General features: G+C 34.9%; 1 protein-coding gene across 1 annotated transcript in view; it reads right to left on the bottom strand.

The window, feature by feature from the left end:
• LOC149799186 (uncharacterized) overlaps positions 1-3,153 on the bottom strand; it is a 43,428-nt gene extending 40,275 nt beyond the window's left edge. Inside the window, exon 1 of the mRNA XM_089958431.1 lies at positions 3,066-3,153. The gene's annotated coding sequence lies outside the window, so the exon portion shown is untranslated. The remainder of the gene's footprint in view (positions 1-3,065) is intronic.
• Positions 3,154-12,523: the final 9,370 nt, after the last annotated feature.

Raw genomic sequence — 12,523 nt, 5'->3', positions numbered from 1 at the left:
ATTGTTTTAAAACGTTATACTTCAGATAATAACACGTCAGGGTTAGTGTGCCCCTCTTTCATACTTGGGCCGCTGTTTTTTTTGTAAACTACGTCAATGATACGTCATTGATATTCAGTCCGTAATAAGATTTTGTTTATGACACATCATTGACCGTTATTGTTGATGACCTATCCACTACTATCAAGGTGAAAGACTAACACTGGTGTTTTGAATGAAGGCAGACTTAAAATCAAACTGATCAATAGTTGATTGATTTTAATTAAAAGAAAACCAAATTTTGACCATTTCAAGCAAATCTCATTGGGATCACCACCTACAGCTTTTAACGAATGACGCATTCATTAGGCATGTCACTTTGAGACTAACTTTGAGTAAAGCCTAATTTTGGGGTATATTTTGTAAATACTTATCTTGTAATCTACAACAACAAAGAAATACAATAACGCGGAAAAGGTTAGAATACTAAGAAATTTGAAGCTGGTAGAATCGTTTTAAGGGCACGAAAATCTATATAAAATGCTGTAAGTTTAGAGGAGACAAAATGGGAAAGACTTTCAACAAGGCGCTACAAACATAGAATGATAACATTTTTTAAATGCATTATGGCAATTTTCCCTCTGATCGGAAAGAAGAAAACAGAAGAAAAAAACTTCGTGAGGGAATAAACCTCTTTAGAAATGCCCTTCGCCTGGACAGTTCTATACCAAATATGGTTGTGACTAATCTCTGTTGTGGAATGGAATAAAATTCCTTTGGAAATTCGAAGCAACCCATCATTACACTCCTTTAAATCACACTTAAATTGGAATCTAGAAAAGGTGTCAATCTAATACTATCAAGGTGAAAAACTAACAGACATTATGCACACAAGACATTGAATAAGACTGTAGGATATTAAACGACGAAGTTTGCACACCAAAAAATCGTTTCATTTAGCAATATATGTTTATACGGTAAACCAGAAACCGCAAACATTTTCTCTTAAACTGTACAAAATATTTAACAGCCAGAAACCGTAAACATTTTCTCTTGGACTGTACAAATATGTTACAATCCAATTTCGATATTAAAATGAGTCGCTTGAAGCAAACAAAATTTTCAAGACGGTCCTAAAATACAGAATTGCAACTAAGAGATTTGTTTGATCACTGAAGCTGAAGTTAAACCTCCTTTGCCTATCCCTCTCATCAGTGTCAAAATCTTCCTATTAGTCGTTATTTTTTTTTTCTCCATTTATTTTCTTATAAGTATTCTTTCTGTTTTAATGCTCACATGCTACTGTTGAACATTATTTCATTGTTGTTTGAGCAACGTTATTTTAATATCTTAGCATGTTTTAATATTTCCAATCTTATGCCTTCATTACTCACGTCATTTATTTGTTTCCAAAAAAGTATTATTGAGATTCTTATTCCACATGTCATTCTTGAAACGACAGAACTGCTTGCACAAGCTGTTTGACCCATAATCCGCATCGATTAACCCGTGTTACCAGTTTTTAATCAGTTTTACGACAAAAGGTGATGATGACAATAGTTCAAACTATTTTTTATTCGTTTGTAATACAAAACAAAAAAAAAATGGATTCTTTTGGCTAAAATGTATACCTAGAGTGGATTAAAGAGGAAGGCAAAATCGTCGCATAAGGAGAATTTTGTCTAATTCGAATGCATTCTCCCCTACTGCCACCCACTAATGAATCTTCAGTCACCACTTATCGTCCACTATCTATCAGTATTTCTGTTACGAAATTTATATGGACCGAAAGCCAGTCTTGTTTCAAACAACATATTACGTAATGATATCATTCGTGCTTATCTTGTTTATGATGATGCTTGCTCCTAAAGGTGAGATATCATGACTGCAAGTTATGCTAAATAACTTGTATAGATTCAATATGTGAGGTCTTCATCATTTTTCACCCATTCTGAGTAACATTAGTAATATCAAGTAAAATACATATCTAATACACAGAGGCGTAGCTATGATATTTTGCGCCCGGGGACGAACTATAAAATTGGCGCCCCAGCCCCCTCCCCGTTTAATCACATTTTTGAATATTACCCTTGTTTACTTATTATAATGTAACGTTGTAAGCCTCATTTTGGCGCCCCTGTACCTTGGCGCCCGGGGACATATGTACCCCCCTGCTCCCCCCCACTCAAGCTACGCCTCTGCTAATACACTTCCAACGAATCCACTTTATTTAATGTAAAATGTGACGCTAACGAGTAGATGTAGTTATTTCAGTTCAAGTGATTGATCAATTTGCAATGTGACTGAATTTACATGTGTCGCACATGAAAACTAGTCCCATATGACCTAATTTCCAAAGTATATTTTCACAATTGCTTAAAATTACTGACTTCTGCCAGTTTTTGTGGGTAGTCATTTGCAATGTGTTCATGATTCACACAATTGTAGACACACGAAATCAAAGATGTTATTGCATCCTAGTAAGATTTTCTTTGATGCAACACTATCAGATTTACTACCTTAAAAAATCTGATGTAGACTGAACGGACACACATTTTTTCCCCGAGGTTAAACTTATGTTTAGAATCCTGCAATCTGATTGGTTTAAATTTAAGTCTTGATTTAATTTTAACCAATTAAATGGTTCGAATCAAGACGCAAGCTGTGTGTCATAGTCATATCGCTACGATGTCTGCAGTTTGACAGTTTATAGTGATGTCTAGCACTGGGGCATCATGCCGCAGACATGTAGCATGATGTCCCCACCCAGTCACATTATCCTGACACCAGGCCGACCAGTCCTAATACTAACCTCTTCATGGTGGTGAAAAGGGCGATTATCAAAAGAAGGACTGCAATGTTTCAAGATAGGAAGATTTTCTTGCTACTGAAAAGACGAATTCTAAGGACTTTAATAAAGTTTATAAAAATGTATTTTAATACTAGCCGAAAGCACCGAAACATGTATGCAGCCTTCAAGAGCAACATAATTAACATCGATTACAGGCTACAATAATCATGGAGAAGAAAAGATCATAGTCCTGAGCCGATACATTACTAAATGAAGGAAAACGTTGTTAACTTACCGTGAAATACATTTCAACCGCACATTTAGTATGACACAGCTTCATATCAAGAGACACGTCGCTCGCGCCTAGTAACGCACGTACGTTCATATAATTGAATGACGTCGCAGATTTGTACGTCATTGTTTCCTAGGGTTACACTCCACACAGGGGCGAATTTGTGAAATCCGACATGGGAACAACATAATCATCTGTTTCAAGTAGAATCGGGTATGCTTAATTTGATTTGCTTTAATTAAACATTTAATATTTTGGATGCTGCGGATATCTAGCTTGGTATGATTACCACAAAGTTCGAATGGGAAACTATGACCACGGATGGAATGCTCAGTTTTAAAAAGCAAAAACCTGTATTAAAAGTCCCTGATCTAAACAAAGTGTAGATGTTCAGATCTGCTTCAAAGTTTTGTAAAGTGAAAGGCAAATTCAGGTACTTAAATCTCATTATGAGTCTACTTCCGCTTCTCAGAACAGGGACAAGACACAAATATTGAATTTCGGCCATTTTTTGACGCATTTTTTGCTAGCTTACAATCTGGATTTAAATATAAGTAGAATAATTATGTCTTAAACATAAGACAAAACCATAAGCCATATAGATAATTTTATTCTGGTTCACAAGAGATGAAAAATGTCCCAGTACTGGGTACTTTTCTCTGTAAAGATAACAAGATGTATACCAGTGAGTAAAGAAAATTGTTTGAAAACTGTCGAGCATAACCTCGTTTACACCAAAACTCTCTTTCTCTCTGATAATGGAATCCATGCACGTGAGAAAACAAATTTGAGCGCTGTAACAAAACAGTGCTTCAAATGCTTGTTTATGTCCGTTTTATGCATTCGCTTGTACATTTTCGACCCATCGATGTAAGGATGGATAAGAGTTATAACACATAGCTTAGCAAATAAATAGTTGGCTACAAAATGAAAACTTCCATAATCCAAGAATGTCTTTGCTTATTTTTTTCTCTCTTTTTTCTGTATTTCTCAGAAAGCCAAAATATTACAGCGATCGAAATTGTGACACTTTAAAATCTTATCTAATTTTTGAGCAGTGGTGAAAATGGTATCTTTAGCATCGATCCCTAATTGATTACCGGACCATATCAGGGAAAATAAAAATTATTTGGACGATCGAATAAATACGTAGGTAATGTACAATGACATTTAATGATTGACCTAGATGGCATCACAGCACGAGTACAGTGGACAAAAAAAAAAAAATATAAATATGTGAAGGACAGTGACGGTTTAAGCTCAACAATTCAAAACCCGAACTATATTTCACGTATGTTTTATCATGTTGTCAAAAAATAATGTTTTATAAAGTTTGATAGGTTTTGGAAATTTTAAACAGCTAAAGCTCATGACCACATTAATTCAAAGTAATTCTGCAACCAGGGTAGGATCCGAATGACGAGTCACATGGCCATCTTAGGCTGTTCGTTTAAGGGCTAATTCTAACTCTATTACCGTGTTTGTGATCAGCACAAATGTATATTCAATGCAAAAATTCTCAATACACCTTTCATAGGAAGGTACAGTTGAGCAAGAAACGTGTTTTCCATAAGACCAGTTTTGGTATCAGTATTTTCTCGTCTACATGCCACTAAACTGATTCAATATATCAGCCTTGCCATAATTATACAGCTAAGCATGATTTATGCAAGGAATACCCCCCCCCCCAAAAAAAAATAATTTAAGCATGATTATGCAAGGAATACCCGCACACATACATTTAAGCACAATTTACGCAAGGAATAACCCCCCAAAATTGAAGCATGATTATGCAAAGAATATCCCCACACACAATTTAAGCACGATTATGCAAGGAATACCCCCACTCATATTTAAGCACGAATATGCAAGGTATACCCCCCACACACACATTTAAGCACGAGCATGCAAGGAATACCCCCCCCCACACACATTTAAGCACGAGTATGCAAGGAATACCCCCACACACATTTAAGCACGAATATGCAAGTAATAACCCCACACACATTTAAGCACGAGCATGCAAGGTATACCCCCCCCACATTTAAGCACGAGCATGCAAGGAATACCCCCACACACACACACATTTAAGCACGAGTATGCAAGGAATACCCTCACACCCATTTAAGCACGAGTATGCAAGGAATACCCCCACACCCATTTAAGCACGAGTATGCAAGGAATACCCCTACACATTTAGGCACGATTATGCAAGGAATAACTCCACACATTTAAGCACGATTATGCAAGGAATAGCCCCACCCACATTTAAGTACAATTTATGCAAGGAATACCCCACACACATTTAAACACGAGTATGCAAGGAGTAACCCCCACACATTTAAGCACGATTGTGCAAAGGAGTACCCCACAAACCTGATGAAGAGTTTTAAAAGCAAGTATACAAGTCGAGTGTTTGTAAAAGCACCTTTACAACTTTGTTGATGTCAGAATGGATTTAAAGGCAAATTTATGATACTATCATCTTAGAGTGTTTTATTTTTTAAGCTACCTGTTTGGAAGAGAGAGATATATAACTGTTTGGAGTGTTAAGCAAACTGAAACACCATAAATGAGACCAGGTAAGTTGACTAAAAAAATCTGGTTTTACTACATCAAAAAGATACAATTCACATCCACATTAATTATCTTTGAGATCCTAAACAAACTGCTTAAAATATCAGTTTATGAGTGTCAATAAATCAGGACTTGTTATTTAAGCAAAAAGTCACTATTTGAGAAACTCCAGACATACAGCAAAGAACTTGAAAATGTCACTACCAGAGATAAATAAAAAATGGAGGGAAGATTCCATTTAATTTTCATTACTGTCTCGATGTCCATTTGTAAAGATTGATTAACTGGATGAATACAATTAAGAAGCTGTAGCATGAATTTGTTTGACATGCTTTCCAAAGTGAATTAAATTAAGAAGCTTTCTGATATGAACTCATTAAAAAAGTTATATATATATATATATATATATATATATATATATATATATATATATATATATATATAATAAACTAGTTATGAACAGTGCAAAACTAGTATCTAGCTAGCCTAAGCGCTTTCGACTCTTAATAAGTCTTTTTCAAAGGCAAATACAAAACATAGCCAAGACAAGCAAATAAAACAAACCGTTGTCTTTGTAAAACTTTACATGATTATGACATGTTGCAGATGTTGAAAGATATTTTATATTTACCTAGAAATCGATGAGCCATAGCGTCATCTGTTATTTTATGTAATGTGACTTTAAGGATTTACAAAACTCAACCTTTATCTATTATTTTATCCATTTATCCAAGTTTAACATTTATGAATTGCTATTTTTGTTTATATCAAAGGCTTTATCTTATGTACTTTGAACCTTTGAACATTTATATGTGTGCAAAATACATTTTAATTGACACTCTATGGTCTGGAATGTATTCACATGCTTTTAATCTATCTATCTATCTATCTATCTATATATATATATATATATATATACACACACATGCACTGATTTAAATTTTTTTAATATAGTGTATGAAAGCTTTCAATTCTGTGCGTTTTCTTTTACAGTATTTCCATTGTGTAATTTTGTTTAATTTATGAATTACAAATTATTAATTTCAATCCCCAAAGTGTACTATTTTGATAATTTGGATTCATTTTGCTGATGATTGGTAAACCTCCAGTGTTTCAATTTTATTTTCTATTTTCAAATGAATGGTTTTGTTTGCAAGGGGAGGAATTCTGAGTAACCTAGTTGTAAGATGTCCATCATGACTTTATGCTGTTTGGCTCGATGTCTTGCTTCCAGAATAAACTGGGCTGTGTAGTGTATTCCCTGGTTGACTGAAAGATGTATTAAAACCCAATTTTTAGAACAAAAATCTCCTACAGCTTATTCCTGTATAGTCCATCTGATCAAAGTCAAGATCTACTTTTGATAAACAGACCTGACAAATACCAATAAAGGTTTCTTTTTTTGTGCACGCTGGAATCCTTGGTCCACTTTTTTTTTATAGCAACATATCAGACAGAGCTCTGATTTTTGTAACAGAGTTATTATTATAACTTATTTCTGAATCAAGTTTTTCACTTTCACAAATGTGAAAGTTTTTTTAATATTACTGGTGAACTGAAAGGTCTGCTGAGTCTCATATCAGTGTCTCTCTGATCTCTTACATCCCAAGAACCTCAAAAAACAAATATGGTGTGAATTTTTTTTACCAGTTTTTCAGGATACGACCATTTTTCCTGTCATCCTTTCAGTGACTGCCTGTCAATGTTTTGATTAGATATACACAATTTGCGTCATTCCTTAAATCTGTGACCTCAGTAAACTTAAACACCTCTTCAGAAGACGAAATCAAGCTGAGATGCCTCCCTTCAAGTACACGCAATACTTTCTGTGAGTTTCCCTCTAACCTCCTAAGGAATAGGCAAAGACATGAAATGATGTGTCTAATGGACTGAATCCACTGTGCGTCCTTTTATGACTTTACAGCCGAGGTCTTGGAGTTTTAAAGGGAGTGTAGTTTATATATAAAAAAAATTGAACCTGTGTTTAGGATTTTACCCTTTTAAATCTTTGTCTTCGTTTTGTTTACCTTTTCAGGATAGCTATCATAAATAATAATAATACTAATACTAATACTACTACTAATAATAATAATACTAATGCTTTATTTATAGAGGGTGACTCATTAGTCAAGGACTATTCTCCCTTGAAGCGCTCTTAAGGAGAGTATAACATTGCACATTACCGTATATGAAGATAGCAATACAATAATTACTGTTTATATAACATGTTTAGTATTAAAATACTAAATTCCATTATCTATTAAAAGCACATACATGCTCATATCTCTTCTTAAATACTCTAATATTTTAGCAGATTTTACATGTACAGAACTGTACCAGAGTATTGGAAACTCTTTCTAAATTGCTCTGTTTTTGGTTTTGGTGCTAGAAGGTTTCCATGTGATATTGATCTCAGCTGGTATTGTGTTGATAAAGGTCTGAATAAATCCTGAAGATACTCTGGTGCAGTTCCATGTAGACATTTATATAAAAGAACTGCCATGTGAAAATCTATCCTGTCATATATTGTGAACCATTTGAGTTCTGTAAATAATGCATTTGAGGGATGATCAATAGATGCATATAAAATTACGCATGCTATTCTTTTCTGAAGTTTATAAATCCTGTCAAGCTCAGATTTAGCACAGTTTCCTCATACATTAGAACAATAATCCATTATTGGAAGAATATATGACTTGTAGTATAGATTTCGAGTTTCCATAGGTAACTATTTCTTGATTCTGCCGAGTAGGGCAATTTTGGATGACAGTGTTTTACAAAGCTTATCAATATGGAGATTCCATAATAAATTATTATCTACAGTCACACCCACAAGCCTTTCATATATGACATTTCCTAATGGGTGATTATTTATTGCAAGAGATAGTTCTGGGTTCCCTATCTTGTGTAGCTTTTGTGATGTCTCAGAAATCATACATTTTGTTTTACTTTCATTAATTACCATCCTATTTTGTTGTGCCCAGTTTTGGACTCAAATAAGGTCAGAGTTTAATCTCATTTGGATAAATTCAGTATCAGAACTAGATTTATACAAGGTTGCATCATCTGCCAACAACTGTATTTGTGGATTCATTATTTAACGGTAGATCACTGATATAGACAAGGAAGAGAAGAAGGCCCAAAACTGAGCCTTGAGGGATTCCTGAAAGAATTGTGCGAGTTTGTGAGCTAATACTGCCAATGCTTACTTGTTGAGACCTTTGGTTTAGGTATGATCTAAACCAGTTTAAAGAAGGATTGTCGAACCTGTTACAGTTTAACTTTTGCAGCCGAATTTCATGATCAACAAGATCAAAGGCTTTCTTGAAGTCAAGAAAAACAATGCCAGTTACATGTCCATTATCCATTTCCTTCCGCCAAAGATCAATTAATTTCCTAAGTTCTGTTTGGCACGAGTGGTACTTTCTAAATCCTGACTGCACTTTATGAAATAGAGAGTATGTTTCAAAAAATGTATAGACCTGAATGGCTACATGCTTTTCAAACAATTTTGACAATACAGGTAGAATTGATATTGGTCTGTAATTCCCTTTGCACATTTCAGTGTTTCTGGTAAATTACCACTCATTATACTCAAGTTAATGATATGCGTTAATGACTTTGTTATTACTAGTGCATCAATTTTAAGAATTTGTGGACCAATACTATCCAATCCAGAGGATTTATTTTCACCTTAATTAGCACATCAAAAACATTAGCTTCACTAACATTAGCTATTGAAAAATAATTATCATCAGAAATTTTAGCTCTTATAAATTATAGAAGAGCATCACATTCAACTGGGCTGTTAGTCTGGTTCTGAATACTGTTACTGGAGATGCCTATGAAGAAATTGTTGAACATTTCCACAATGTCTTGTACAGATGTTGCTATATCATCATTTTGCTTAAGTCTAGGTGGAAGACAACTGTTCCTGGGTGGGTTCAGCTCTTTTAGATGCTTCCACAATGTCTTGGTACTCTTACTTTCATCAATAGTCTGTTTATAGTAGTTCTCTTTTGCCTTATCTTTCAGGTGCTTAGCTTTATTCCTCCACTTTCTTTAGCTTTTCATGTCTTTTTTGTGTGGAAATTATCTCATAAGGTGCCTAGCCTCATTGATCTGAGGGGTAATGCACTTGGGTGAAATTTGGTGTTTAACCCTTTTTGTTTTAATTGGGGCATGCTTGTCTGTAGCTGCATTGAACATCTGATACCATTTGTCTAAGGTAGTGTTGACATCAGCTATATGCAGACTGATTGGAAGGGTTTGCAAACTAAATCATTTGAGAACATTTCCTCATCAAACTGTTTAAAGTCCCTGTATTGTATTTCAATGTCTTGACCATTTTTAGATGATTTCGGGACATATCTAGTTATACAGACTGGGTGGTGGTCACTCAGTTTATATACTGGCACATTAATTTCACTTATGTTTTCAGGTTTATTAGTACAGACATGATCAATGATGGTGGCACTTTTATCTGTTACTCTAGTTGGGGTGTTAATTGAGTAAAGTTGTAAGTTTCAAAGTTGCTTATCCATGTTAATGGTGGAGTTTTCATGTAGTCAATGTTAAAATCACCTAATATGATAGTTTCTAAATCTTCCTTTAGTAATGCTTTTTGAATTTGAACCTCAGATTTATCATTCCAATCAGCTGTGGAATTAGATGGCCTGTAAACTGAACATAAGAGTATTGGCTTTGATTGGGCAAGGGATACTTCGATCCAGATACTCTCTACACCAATAGTCTCTAGATCAACGTGTCTGTTATAGCTAATGGAACTGTCTACATAGAGAAGAATACCCCCACCCCCAAAGGATTCCCTATCTTTTCTTTCAAAGTGGAACCCCTGTATCTGGAGAGCCAAATCATCAGTATCATCAGAAAGAAAGCTTTCACACGGACCTAGAATATTGACTGATCTGCTGTAATATTAACTTTATCTCTTTCAGTTTAGGGAGGATGTGTTGAATATTTAGGTTGATTACTTGCAGACCTCTTTTGAGGAGGCCAAAGACATGACAATTTCGATCAGAGGATTGATTTTCTGACAAGGTAGTATGTAATGTATTGTTTTTAGACTTGACAGATTTCTTTTCATTGCCCTGATTATTTACATAAACACATGACGAAGATAACATACAAGATCCATCTGTTGTACTATGACCACATGTAGTGGACACATCAGAGTGTTCAATATGAGACCGATTTACATACCTACAAAAAGGCATTGATATATTAGAGACTTGAGGAGCCTCAGAGGAGAAGTAACTTGAACAGTATCACATAGTTGTTTACATGTTAACAAGTTGCACTTTGTACACAAATCAGATAGTGCCTGAAATCTGTTTATTGAATTATAATTATTACATTAAAAAGTATAAACATATTCTAACACATTTTGTTGCTGGATATGTGTTGCATAGGCCTGTACATCATTGCCTTCTACCTATTGGTATATGCACAACTTTTGCTTATGTCCTAGTTCGTTACAAAGATGGCAATGAATCTGTTTTCCATGCAGACATCGCTCTATTACATGATCATGCTCTCCACAATACAAGCAGTTCTCCGACTCATGCCTATCCCCTTTTATAAGCCTTATGAACTGGTCTATATTCCTAAGGAGCATGGCGGTACCTCTGTTAGGCAAGTGGATTTGGTCTCGCTGGTATAATTGCTGGTTCACTCGATTGTCTTTGAAGAAGGTCCTGTACGACTGAATAAATGTTTGGTAATTTTGACACATCGTACTTAGGGTGTCATTTAGTGGAGTCATAAGTACATCCATTCTTGGCGGTAGACCTGAGATGATTATTTTACACTGTGTTTTTGGACCTGATGGCATACAACAAGCTTTCATAATCATCTTCAATGCCCTTTAAAGAATATTGTAATTAATGCCACCACTGAGACAAATTACAGTATGATATGGTGACATATCCATTTCCAATATTTTGTCTGTAATAGTATTAATAGTTGCACCTCTATGGGTTTTTACGTCAGTTTTATATAACCCTCTTGTTCTTACTCCTTTGATTATTGATAATCCAATAAGAAGAGATCTGTCTTTAACTATGTTGCTGATTTTGACAAGTGGGGGATTCAGATGCATTGCTTGGACTTCTTGATTTCCATGACTAGACTGACTAAAAATTTCATGATTGCTGTATTGAGTATTTGTATTTAATTTAGCTTCTTGCTGTGGATAATTGGTCCAGGTTGTCTTTAGAGCAGTTCCTTCTGTACCTGGTTTTGATGGTGAGTGAGACACATGATGGTCGGTGTTTACAGTACAAATCATCAGGTACTTCATGTAAAGTTGTGTTACTGTTTAGTGGATTTTGAGATCTGTAGACTTCAGGGATGGGTGTTGAAGCCCTTGGCTGAGAGGTAATTAATTTCAATCTGGTGTTATCTACCATTTGCTGACAAGTGTTGATAAAATAATTTACCCATTCTGTATAGCCTGGCCCTTGTAAATGAATTTTACCAGTTGTTATGTATAGAGTTACTGTGGCAGAATCTGTATCCATGGATTTATAGATCAGTCCAGAGTGTCCCTGCTGGAAGTGTAGATTCTCATCCTTGAATTTTTTGATTGTTGGAATTTTGTTGGGGTCAGCTGTGATTGTTATACTCTGCGTATTATGTGGGTAAATCCTGAAAATGAATCTGATTAATCTGATTTGAAAAATGAGTAGATCCACTGAAACAGTGAAGAAGTGGCCATATTTGTTTTACTGTTCTTTGGTCTGAATATGAAAAAATGCAAATCTGTTCTTATATCCACCGACTGAGCTTACTAAGCTACCCTGACACTTTATGCACAGCCTAAATTAGTTGCTGGTTATACTTAGAACTAGTATATTTTCTTC

Source organism: Sinohyriopsis cumingii, chromosome 5, assembly GCF_028554795.1.
Source record: "Sinohyriopsis cumingii isolate HCF-2022 chromosome 5, ASM2855479v2, whole genome shotgun sequence".
NCBI classification, from domain to species: domain Eukaryota; kingdom Metazoa; phylum Mollusca; class Bivalvia; order Unionida; family Unionidae; genus Sinohyriopsis; species Sinohyriopsis cumingii.
The sequence above is the reverse complement of the archived record's forward strand: the minus strand, read 5'-3'. Positions and strand labels throughout refer to the sequence as shown.